At 33.5% G+C, this 12,667-nt stretch overlaps 1 protein-coding gene across 1 annotated transcript in view; it reads right to left on the reverse strand.

Moving 5' to 3' along the window:
• Positions 1–12,157, reverse strand: part of LOC119692030 — a 136,158-nt gene extending 124,001 nt beyond the window's left edge. Inside the window, exon 1 of the mRNA XM_038111086.2 lies at positions 11,783–12,157. The gene's annotated coding sequence lies outside the window, so the exon portion shown is untranslated. The remainder of the gene's footprint in view (positions 1–11,782) is intronic.
• Positions 12,158–12,667: the final 510 nt, after the last annotated feature.

Raw genomic sequence — 12,667 nt, forward strand, 5'->3', positions numbered from 1 at the left:
GTAGCTACGCTACTACAGACAGATACACAGACACGTCCAACTTATAACACTCATCTTTTTTGTCGGTAGTAAAGAAAGATACCTGGGCTGGTATGTAGACTACACATTCAGGCTAGGTGGTAGAAATATGTACATTTTCAGTGGCTCCCATTCGCACCTGCCGCCCTATACCGGCGAATATACGTGATATTTTTAGCATACGTTTTGCTCTACTCCCAGTTTTTCACCTACTACCGTTATAGGTGTAACAGGTACAGTTTTTCTGGGGATAAGTATACATTCATTTTTGTAATCTTAAAATTAATATACCTACGTAAGTCGTGTACACAGCCGCTTTTTACAGTATACAAAAACATGAGTCTTTTAGGTAGGTATGTATAACATAAAATAGTTTTCGATCTTTCATTCTAACATTATAACGTGAAAGTTTGTATGAATGAATGAACGGACATTGTTACTACCTGGTTGGCCATGTTAGCGTTTGTGAGGACAATTACTGTTATCGCACAATTTGTTGCAACTAGCTGTCATTTATTATTATTAAACTCTTTATTGAACAAAATAAATTGTTACAAAGGCGAACTTAATGCTAGCAGCATTTTCTACCAGTTAACCTTTGGTATTTATATCTTGTCACAGCCATACTGTGCTACGCGCACTGGAATTCCCACGAAAAAAAACCCTTTTTAAGCACGCTTGCGGGAAAAGCTAGGCGAACAATAAATAATTTATATGTTTAATTTACTATACCTACCTGATTGCTGAAACATACAATAAAATGATAATTATATTTAAAAATTTACGAAAATTGAACCTTACAATACTCGTATATAGACATAATATAATATGCATCACAATGCCACCGATACAGGATGGAACCAGGAATGCAGTATTCAGGAAAATGTCGCAGTCACCAGTGTAGTCAACGTAGTGCATAGAAACTAGAGGTTTGTTCCCAACTGACACAATGTTATTTTTATATTTGGGTAAATATATTTTTTATATTATGACGCCATGATTACTATATTGCGGTCAAAAAAATAATAATGGAGCAGTACAATGCGAAATTTTTATTTAAATTCTTTAAAAATAATATGGTTTACAGGTTACCTATAGATAAGTACATAGTTAAAATAATAAATTGATAGTCCGTAATTTCTCTAAAATTTTGGAATTGAATATTAGTGAGTGACATTAGAGTAGGTACTTTATTCACAGTTATTTATTTATTTATTTATTTAGGTAATCCACTTAACACTATCATTACAGGATTTCTCCCAATACAATAGCGTAAGGTATACATATAAAAAGGTAAGTAATAAGTTAATAACTAATTATCATATAACATACACAGCAAAGAAATAAAAATAAACAGTCAGTATCATATAAAAATATACTAGTAACCTACATACTATAACACAATAATTAATTCATCAGTGTATTAAAAAACAATAGCGTTAATAATATGAAAATGTATGAGTTTAAGTATAAATCGCTTTAAGCGATAAGACCGCCATTTGTACATATGTGTTAGATTAAGTTTTGTAATATTGTCCATATTTTTGTATACAAATAAAGATATACAAATAACAAATAAATAAAGAATATCTTATCTTATCTTAAGTTGAAAGATACAAATGCAAAAAGATCTAAGGGCCATTTTTATCCGTAGTTAACTCAACCATTGGTGGAAAATGGCAACCATTAGTTAAAAATACATACAGACGAATTGAGAACCTACTTTTTTCGAAGTCGGTGAAAAACTAAAAGAATTCGTATGTAGCTGTCATGCTTAATATGTGACTTGTGACTTGACTAATGGTTATTGTTGACTTTGGGTAAAAAACCCGGCCCAAAGCACCTTAATGTCACTGCTAAGCTGGGAAGCAACCTTAACATAGTTTATACTGTACATGTACATAAGATACATTTTTACGAGCTCGTATAAATTATTGAAAAAAATTTACTCATTCAACGATTTCTATACAAAACTTCAACCAAACAACTAGATCTAGCCTCTTTTCCCTGAATTTTTGTTATAAGCTGTGTTGTAAAAATTGTGTTTGTTTAATTTCAAAACTGAATAAATCAGGTGGCTCATTCATTTTGAAAAAAGGGCTTACTTTTTTTTGAATTGTATCCAAAAAATGACAATAGGCGCCGCACTATCATTTTCTAGTCTTTATTGCACAAAATATTTCGGTCTTAATTTTTTTGAGTTATTAGTGGAAACAATTGTAAAACTGTGAGATGTTTTCATGCAGATCCTTTGTTACAGAAATCACTCACAAATCCTAACTAATATTATAAATGCGAAAGTAACAGTGTCTATCTGTCTATTACTCTTTCACGCCAAAACTACTTAAAGGATTTGTACGAAATTTGGTATACATATGGTCAAGACTCTGAGAAAGAACATAGGCTACTTTTTATCCCGGAATTCTCACGGGAAAACTTTTTAAGGCGAAGCAAAGCTCGCCGGAAAAACTATCTTGAATAAAAATAACTTTACAAGAGGCTTGTGCTAACAATTTGCAGACTACGTCACATTACCGTTCTAAGTGGACATTCGCCTTCTCCGCACGTCCACCATTCTTGCATAATGCTCTTTAAATAACCAACGGGTGATAACACTACGTTGTACGTTAGTCTTACAGTAACTGTATGTATAATACGGTTTACTAGTGATGGGACTTAGTGAGTTTTTCTTCCACATTGTGATATTTTCGCAGGTTATCTATAATGTTTTTATTATTTACGGAATTTCTTCACTCGTGAAAGTAGTGAAGCTGTGGACATCAACGACGGTCAATCAACGATTCTTAAATATTATAAACAATTATCAGCCATCAATTAATTAATAATAATGTTTCATTTCGGAAAAAAATGTTAGTAAAAATATTTTGGATTTTAAAATGTCGACCGATAAAATATATGTAGGCAAGCAATCTAAGCCGGAAAAACGATTTTTTTCAAGGATATTTTTATGATACCAAATTATCGATTGAGTTAAACTGTTACACCAATTCGATTAATGCTGGGCAAACATTTGCACCAATCAGCTCTACTCCAAACACAAGTGGAAGTGGGAACACCTGTGAGCAAACTTGTGAGAATCCAGCCAGCTGTAAGCGTAATCTGTTTGCTTTACATTTTCGGTCTTGCTTTTACTTGAAATTTTTAATCGTTCCGACGGTACGAAACGGGATTTTACCACATGTAACAAGGGTTTGTTTGTTCTGTAAATTTAAATGTAAAAAAGAATTGTTTTTTTGTGATCCTTTTGCTAACTTTGTTGGTTATTTTTTTTGTATAAAATACTAATGTGCAAGTGAACAATGAATACACGACTAGACATTACACAAATTATTAACTAACTGATGTGATATTATATTACGAAATAGTATTTACAGAATTCCAATTTGGATTGGATGCGTATTATCGTGTCACTTTAAATAATTATGAAACAGTCCTTTATGATTATGATACATGAAGCAACGGTTTCATAACATTATGGAATTAAATTACTATAAAATATAAATTCACGTCTAAAACAAAGAAAACAAGTTTTCACGTTAAAAATGAGAAATATTTAATTCAACCTCACTACACGCACCACAAAGGGTTTCGTTTCAAAAGCGAACGTTTAAACTTTTAAATTTGGAACGAGAGTTCGTTTTTTCAAAAGAATTTAAATTTGGAGAGTGACACGGCTCGCGGAGTCACAGACAATAGTAATTACAGGAGTTAGTTCACAGAGTACCACGGGGAGGCACGTCCACTCATTAATATGCTAATACGGTTCCGGGCACCATCGAATTCCGAATTGCCAACGTAAAAAAAAACTAAAGTGGTGAGAAGAGGAACGGAAGTACCGACACAAATGCGTAGTTTTTGCGGGATATTTAGTTTGATAGGTGTTTGTTTTGTATGTTGTGTAGGTCTCTACACAAAAGTGCATGCTTACATACTTTCATTTGAGTATTTTGGAATCTTTCTACTTAGTATTTTGCAAGTATTGACAAATTAATTTTGTAGGGTGTTAGAAAAAAGGCTTGCAATAACAAAATAGGACAAAACATTAACTACTCAAGTAGTCTTTCTGAAAAACTTTTAATGTATAAGTTCGGAAAAATCTTTATAAGGAATTCGTACTCTATAGAATCTTTGTATGTTACCATTTATGGTATGGGTGATGTAGGTGGATTTTTATTTCGCGGTGATATATTTATTTTCACCTCTACACCCATTTGGCTTACTTTACCACATTCAACACTCTGTATAATATTTATGTATTTGTAATAAATAAATAAATAAATGTATTTGTATAAGTAGATATGTTAGCTATCTGTTTAGTGTCAGTATAATTACTAAAACTTTTAAAGGAATTTATTCAACTGCTATGGGCAATAAAATAATAAATTAATATCTCCTTTGAGAACTTGTCTCCTTTGATCCATCACAAAATAAAATAGAAACATAAAATCAAACTTTGAAATATAAAAAGCCGCTCATTAAAACATAGTTTAGAACGCGGGCAAATAATTCATGTAATTATCCTAGATTAAAAGTTAAATTTGAACCAAGAGCATAGCACTAATGAAGAAAGTTCCTCGCTGAAACGGATAGCTATAGACTTATTAAAAGTTTTTCAAATGTTCATGTTACTGATTAAATCTTCGCTGTGCTAACACCATCTTTCTTGGATAAATTAGCATTTATCATATAAAGTAAATCTTGACTCTTTTTTATTTTTTAATATTTTATAGACCTTCAATGTAAGCTGGATGGTAAGAAACTTATAAAATAATAGTTAAGTATATTAGTGCAATCAAACAAAGAAACAAATTATATTCTTACAGAGTCGTATCCCAGGCGTGAAGTTCGTTTTAGCCTACATTTTTTTCGTTAAAACCGTGGCAGTATCAATTCAGCAGGTAAACGATGCCATTATAGCGAAGAGCCGGCTAACGATAGACTTTAAGCTCTTTGTATTACGGCCTTTTTCTTTTTGCTTTTTAACCTCCATCCTAGAAAATAGGTCGGGTTCTTTATCCGTTGGCTCCTGTGATTTTTATCTATTACGTCACGGCTTCTATTGATGATAATAGCGATTTCTTTGATCATTATAGTCTGAACAATCACCTCGGTTAAGAAGGTAGGGAATTTAACACCATATTCGCTGTATTAAATATACCGGATATCATCATGAGATGTAGGTACAGAATAAGTGTGACTGGAAAATTTTGGAATGGATTGGATTATGCTATGAGTAGTATTTTGCAACGTTTAGCATAATTATCTCCATATTGATTATTTTCTTAAAATGCTCAAATCACAGGCCGGTTAATTTCTTTACATTACTAAAATTTATGAAGAAAAAAAATTATCTTAAATCTCTATTAGTTTATAGAGAAAAAAAGAAAGAAAAACAACATACTTTAATGCCACAGACGAAATTTTCCACTTTAAAGATGTATACTTAAACCTTACCTTACACCAACCATATACCATAAGACTATCGACTACATTTTAGTACAATATAAGCTAAAAGAGATATCCAGACGTAAGCCTACAATATCGTCAATAACTATTGTAGGTATTAACACACGAATAACCTTGAAGAGGCGATAGGCGAGCAGCTTATTCGCAACAAAAGAAAAACTTGAATAAACTCGTTGTATGAACATATTTCGTTTCATAATCCACAATAGTAGCGCTTTCGGTAAAGTGAAAGTGGGAAAGTAATATATCTCGACTACTTAGAGCACAACCTGACCAACCAGAGGAGAATTGACTTGGAAATCCGGCTTAAGTGGAGCTGGATTGGCCATACGCTGCGGAAATCCGAAGACTATCCACCCAAAATCGCCCTGACAAAGTGGGCTCCATCTGGCAAGCGAAAGAGGGGACGGCCAAAAACAACGTGGCGTCGCACTGTCGTGCAGGAGGCAGCCGCCCTCGGCATGAGCTGACACGAAGTCGAAGGCGTGGCACAGGACCGGTCAGAGTGGAAATCTACACTTCGAGCCCTATGTCCCTGATTAGGGATCCCAGGACCTGATGATGATGATGACTTAGAGCACATATTTTTTTTTGTATCGTAAATATTTTTTTAAATGCAGTCACCAAATCAAGATATCAAACGATGTTGTAAGCACAATCCCCAGTAATAAAGTATGAAGTAACGTTCATTCATATAATACATGTAACAAAATGAGAAACTTTGGACATCTCGCAATTAAAGGTCCCATAAAGCTCATTCTATATTTTGGAATTTTGCTACAACAACAAATTTTGGAACAACATTTGATTTCATATTTTGTGTACCTATATACGCATTTATCTATACAACGGATCTGCCTGGCAAATTTATCTGGCGATTGATCCGAGTCAGTTACGCCCTTCACTGACGGATTCAGACAAGTTTAATACGTCACTCGATAAAGCTCAATCCGTGCACCCCTGACTAAAGTAACCGTACTGTTCCGCTTTCACTCGGTCAGCAGAAATAGTCACAGTGCCGCTACGTGATTGTAATAAGAATCCACCAATAACGGACGAGATAAAAGATACTGGCGGCTGTAGGAAAAAACTGCGAGCAAAAAATGAAACGTAATGCACAATGAACCGCCTGTGAGAATAACAAGAGCTGATACTGGATCACGGAATAATGGGTTGAAGCTTGTAAAAATCTTGCTTTTCTTTTGGTTTTTTAGGCCTATGATTTCATTGAGAAGCACGAATTTAAATACCAATTAGCTGTTCCCGCGAGCTTCGCTTCGCTTTAAAAAGTTTTCCCGTGGGAATTCCGGGATAAAAAGTAGCCTATCTTCTTCTTCAGGGTCTAGACCATATATGTGTACCGAATTTCATTCAAATCCGTTCCGTGAAAGAGTAAAAGACAGACAGACAGACACAGTTACTTTCGCATTTATAATATTAGTTAGGATTTTGGAGTATTTAATTTTAAATTTGAACAAAATTTATGTTTTTGCTTGGTTTTATTCGAATGGACCCAAGAGTATAAAGCGAGTGTATTATTAAAATCAATAAAGATACTATTAAATCAATAACTTTGTTCGGCTTTAAATATCGCTCTTAAGAGTCATAAAGTATATTACTTTGTAAACCATTTCACAGTTCGTTCATGAAAGGTCTAAGCTACTATTATTTGCCAAATAGACCATCACCTTACCCTTTCCTATTAACAATTTAAACACAGGATCCTCCCTATTAAGATATTAAATAGAAATAATAGCCGGAAGTGGTTTTGTATAAACCCTTTTAGATTAAGTAGGACGGGTGTGTACAATGTTTATAATAATCCATAAGTACTTAAATCCAAACTGAAATTTTAAATGCAAAGTTTGATAAATTTTAAACTAGGTATACTAAAGGGCTAGCACGGGGCGCAATTAAGACGTGATAAAAGTTTTCCGTCGCGCTCGCTCTTGAGGCTGATCGATGTAAGTGAGTGCGATGCAAAACTTTTGTCACGTCTTAATTGCGCCCCGTGCTAGCCCTTCTGGTTGTTAAAAACAAGTTGTGGTAAGAAAGATGGTGACTCAGGGTCATTGTAAAAAACTTTTCATCTACGCCTATCGAAAATATTAATGAAAAACTATATTGTCTTATAAAGTAGTATTTTGAATTATATAATTAAATGAATTATATAAAACATATGTTTACTATAGATAAATAGATAGATATATAGAATATTCATTACTAACACTCATTATATCATAATGACAAACATAAAACTGTTTATTCCAGGCAAATGCTCAGGTATTGTATAATTTTTGGCTCCTACCGTAAGTATTATAAACTTTTTGATCGAAAAACTTTTCACAAAGCCGTTGTTAAGTATTTATCTACTTATTCGAATATTCATAAAAGGTTCTTTGTTTGTCAAACGTTTTAGTGGTATTTTTATACTTTATTAAGTATTTTATTTATACATACTATACAAAAATACATCTAACATCATTTGATCAGGCATTGTATAAGTGAAGCAGACAAAATACATTGGTGGTCCCTCCCGGGGATTGAACCCAGAACCTCTGGGTCCTAAAGCAGAGCTTCTACTACTAGACCACAAAGGCAGGTAAATTGCAATTTGAATGGTACACTCACGAGCATGGGCGGTGGAACTTTTTTATTGATCTTGATGTGAGTAAAGGATGTTGCAAAAAGGGTATACTAAGCTGAAACCTACATGTGCAGCATGGTATATCCAAGCCCGAAACTGAAATCAGAATTTCAAAATTCGTGAGTAAAAAAACATTCTCCATAGTAAAAAGTCACGTGACCAACAAAGTTTCTATGGAAAATGAGCTACGCTAAAGGCGAATCCGATGGCATTCCGTCTTCATTTGTGGAAGAAAAATACACTTCTTTTCGTGTGAATAACGAACCGTGACGAATATACGAAATCTTCTCAATATTTTCCTTTCTTTTTGAATTGTCGAGCAACTGGGGCAGCAATATATTTTATTTGTGTCCTATTTCTGATATAATTTATGTTGGGGTGTATTAGGTTATTAAGTTATTAATATAATATGCTTAAACATGACTGTGTAATATTGATATCATAATTATTGAATCATATTCTCACAGAGAAGACCTCATCCAGTTAGCTTGATATGACGATTAAAAAATTTGTATTTAATTATTAATATACAAACTTCAATATTAATTTGAATATTCCGTACCGCAGCAATATTGTTTATGACAACAGCGCAGGCAGTGACAAATCCAATGCGCTTTTGTTAAATTTTAGGAGGAACAACCTTTTGGACGCGAAGTCTAATTGTATATTTAATAGGTAATTAAATTAGAATTAAAAAAAGACAAATTTCTCAATTTATCTGCATGTATGTTTTATTATTAAGAAACCATTGTATTCTATACTGAGTTGTTTGCCGTTACGCATGCTACGAACTCGTAGCAAAGTGCTACGACGCTACAATACTACGCGCTACGATTGCTACGGAGTCGTAGCAGTTAGCTCGCACATATAATTATTTGAAACCGTATTGTAAGTTTGTAAAACTGCGTACAGACCGGCCAAACGAACGCCAACGAACGGGTTTTGTTTACCTTCGTCGCTGCAATCTGCCCTGTATGTATGATAAATATCCATCGTTGGGCGTTCGTTGGGCCGGTCTGTACGCAGATTAAGGTGTAAACCTTACGGTGTAACCACAACCACTAGACATACAATAAATAGATATTTAGTAATGCAATGTCAAATACCATTTCAATCACCCGTTAAACCTGGTATAAATAAAAATGTGGTAAGTATGTAATACTTACATTACGTGTAGAATTGATGCCACATTATGTCAGCCAGTGCGACATCATTATTATTATTATTATTATTGAGGTGCACAAAAGAAGCCTCCACGAGTGATGTATCAACTGTACATTCAGAGCAACCTGGGCAGTCAGGTACTGACGCTATTCCAACTGGCTAATACTTCAACGACTTTCTGACTAACAAAAATACTCAATTTCTAGTATCACGATGACGCCAGTAGGTCTAGTACAGGTTTGATAGTTTGTCGAAAACTATAAAAGTTTACGTTTTCTTGCATACTAAGTGGCGCCTCTAATGGAAACTTTCATGAAACTTTTGACGGATAATGTAAGCAGATGACAGGAGAAAACATGAACTTTTTTCGTTTTCATAAATAGCAAAACCCGTACTAGAGGGTCTGCAAGCCTCTTATAAACTGACAGTTCTTGCACTAATTCTAGGGATAGTCTTTGTTGCACAAAATTTAAATTCTCATTGGTTTGTTCTATGAATGTCTAGTATCGTATGCTATTGTTTATGGCTGTTGCCTTTCCTCTTAGTCAGGGCTTATTATGTCTGTTTCGTGTAATTAAATACTTGGTTTGTGTTATATATGTTGTTTCATTACAACTTTCCTCGAAATACCTAATTATGTGGGTACCTCTATATACATGTGATTTTATGTATGTAGTACATACTTGCTTAGGTTCCACCCATCTGGGGCACTTCAGTCATAATAATTAACGAATATTTGATTAACGACAATTTAAAAAAGACACTTCATTTTATGTAGAATATTAAATATAACATTGAACATTTTGTGAGAATCAATATCGAAAATAAAACAAAAGTTAATAAAAATACGTATTTAAAACCTCCAGTTACCGACCAGTAAGCGCATAAGTTCTACTAATATGTTTTTTTTAATAAATGTTTGTGAAATTGACACTGTGAACTGTGCCTGTATTATAGCGACCTGAATGACCCCTCTGAAATCCTCATTCACATTTTAATCTTTTGAGAGCTTGCACTCAGTCCAACCCACATGGGTCTTTATTTAAACTTTAAAACAAAACACACCCGTATCCAACTAAATGGGTAGTCGGATCGTTAAACCACAAACAGTTCAAAAGGGTGCAATTCATGTTAACATTGGGTTTTGATAAAACAGCTGCTTTGTGGGATGCGGTTAAAGAGTAATCTTTATAATGTATTGTGTTTGCTTAGTTATTATTTACGTTCAGCTTTTGTTTTTGGCAGCGAATAAGCTTTTGATGACGTACAGTATTAGAATAAATATTTAATCTTCAAGAAAAATCTAATTTAATCTTTCAAAATGTGGTTAACACGATTGAAGCTTAAAAAACATAAAGTCTAAATATTAAATTTTGTATATAGTAGGCTTAGAATACAATAAAATAATTTATCAACAATTTTCTCATCGAAAGGTTGTCTGTAAGACATCACGATTACGGATTAGTCTGCCGATTTCCATTTCGAAAGTTAATTTTTCAGTAATAAAGCTTTATTATTTTCTTCTCGGCATCTTTGAATTCGTATCTAATGAAAGCGTTAATGTTATTGTCTGACACAGCTATTATGAGGGTTCTACAAGCAATTTAATGATTTCATGTCCATTCCCCAACGATTACAGTTTAAATGTAAATTAATGAAACCCTTTTCAAGAATAATTGCAGAGTAATTTGAAGATAAATATAAACGCGATCGCCGTACCTCTTTATTAAAGCCTTAGAAGAAGTGAGGTTTATGGTAGCAAAATAATTAAGCATCTAAACTGAATTGTGAAACCGTTTCGGAAAATTGAGGACTAATTTCAGAATTAAGGTATTAAAATGTTTTTTTTTAAGTTTTTTTATTTTATGTAAAATAACTGCTAGTTACTATTTAAACTAGGTTTAAAATCATAGGTTTCCGCGGCAAAGATTGAAAATATTTCTCCCTTTTAAATACATACGCATTAAAGCTCATTCATGCACTCTGCCTACCTCGCAAAAGAGTTACAGACTCGTATTGTTATATTTTGTTAAGTTAAGTTAAGTTGGTAGGTACATACATTTTTCAAAAACCGTATTAGATTTAAATTAAGGTTACAATATATAATACAAATGTATACAATGTATAAATTATAATATTGGTAGAGATAATAAAACTATGATGCTGTACAAATGTAATATTATAGTCGGTAGTGTCAATCCACATTTTCATAAAAGCCTGAAAATGTAAATCTAAAAGAAATGCCCTTTCAAACCCTACTAGGCAACTAAGCACCACAATCATACACTTTGGGAGTAGTTTGCTGTAAAATATTTCGTACATACTTAAAATTATCATAAAACAGAATAAATTCCTGTAATTTTCATGAAAAATCGGAACAGGCAGCTTTTTAATACAATCGACTACTTATATTATCTTACTTTGTATTAACATAAATTCACTATTAATCTACACGTCAATACTCACATCAAAATCCCAATTCCCGTTCACAATCAACAAGAAACGCCGCACTCACTCAAAGGCAAATTTCAATAATAAATTACTTTCACAAACCACACTGTTAATTTGACAACCGGTTAATCTGGTACCAGTTTACACGATTACATTTATATGCAAATGCGTCCCTTTTCCCGATGAATCGAATGTATAATTTGATCACGAATCTCGTCGGTTTATTGGCGAGCGCGACACACGTGTGGCCGCGGTGACAGCTGGGGGTGGACTGCCGTTGCGATCGGCATCTCTCGCGAGGGATGGCGCTGAAACACGTTTCTGAACGCACAGTCTCGCTAATGGGTAGTCATCTTCTTGTGTCTCTATCTGTACAGTTTTTGAACTGAGCTTGTCGTATTTTTGCAAATTACATTGAAAGCTGATGTTTTGAGAAAGCATGTGAAAAGGTAGTGGAAGTAACTGGATTCATAGTGCACTGTTATTTAATAGGAATATATCGAATATTTTTAGATGCAGGTTGGGCTTGTGTGTAATTCATAACATTTTGTTGTTTTTGATAGTTAGCAAACTGCGGTGTTCGTTATTTCCGGATTTCAGGAAGGCTGTGCAAGTCATATGACTAGCCACTATGGAATTTAAGTGTAGTGTAGTAAGATTTGTATCTGAGGACTTTTATATGAATCAAAGCGTACCTGAGATTATTTCAACATATATTTTGATAGAAGTATACTAATGAACTTCTTTTTCACAAAAGTGGCTAATGGAAAAACTTCGAAAATGAGGTCTTGACTCAAAAAATATTATTTATACACTGAAATATAAGTGAAGATTTGTTCAAAGTTCTTCGATCGAAAATATTTAGTATCAATCCGTCATTTCCCGTTAATGTGACCAAAG

This window comes from Plutella xylostella, chromosome 28 (assembly GCF_932276165.1).
Source record: "Plutella xylostella chromosome 28, ilPluXylo3.1, whole genome shotgun sequence".
Taxonomy (NCBI): Eukaryota; Metazoa; Arthropoda; class Insecta; order Lepidoptera; family Plutellidae; genus Plutella; species Plutella xylostella.